General features: G+C 50.0%; 1 pseudogene; it reads right to left on the bottom strand.

Moving 5' to 3' along the window:
• Positions 1 to 213: 213 nt before the first annotated feature.
• Positions 214 to 383, bottom strand: LOC130298319 (U2 spliceosomal RNA; annotated as a pseudogene).
• Between the last annotated feature and the right edge of the window lie 325 nt (positions 384 to 708).

The raw sequence follows: 708 nt of genomic DNA, 5'->3' as shown, positions 1-708 counted from the left end.
TTTAATAAATCTCCCCCCACTGCCCGGACATCCTGCCGGATCTATAAAAATGTCCTAACCAGAAGGAAATAAAGAGGTGAGTGCCAAGGGTGCAGGGATTATGGTGTCAGTGCTTCCACTCGGTGAGTTTCGGCACCTCAGGGTCACCACTCCCCGAGTCCCTAAAGTACTTCGGCTCTAGACTCTTCCAACCTCATGACGAGACCCGGAGGAAACAGGTCACATGGGGGCAGCCGTCCAGCTGATTCCTCAGAACCAGCCCCGGAACGCCCTGGTACACCTGCCCCCTCCAGGCAGCATTCATCCTAGATCAATGGCAGAGACTAGAACACTGAGAAGAACAGATACTACACTTGATCTTAGCCAAAAGGCCGAAAAACAATGTTTCATAGGAAATGTTTCAAACGGTGTCCTGGCCGGCGGCGTCTCAACCAAACTCTTCCCGATGGAGTATGCCGTGTCCTAGGCCGCTGCTAGTGATGTCACTACAGTATGCTTGAAGGTCCAAAACAGTTTCCGACGTATTTCGGAAGCTGAGCGGGCTCCTTTGTGGAGGATGGATGTTCTTGGAGTCATCTGTCTTTCAATATCTCCATAGGTACGTGTAAGGCGATGCTCCTGTTCTCTTTCCCTATTTTTGGCACAAAATAGTTTCTATCAGTTATTTAACTGCTTGGAGACGAAGGGCGTATGCATATGTCCTCACGT

Source organism: Hyla sarda (assembly GCF_029499605.1).
Source record: "Hyla sarda isolate aHylSar1 chromosome 1 unlocalized genomic scaffold, aHylSar1.hap1 SUPER_1_unloc_9, whole genome shotgun sequence".
Lineage (NCBI taxonomy): Eukaryota > Metazoa > Chordata > Amphibia > Anura > Hylidae > Hyla > Hyla sarda.
Note: the sequence above shows the minus strand (reverse complement) of the source record. Positions and strands in the feature narration are given on the sequence as shown.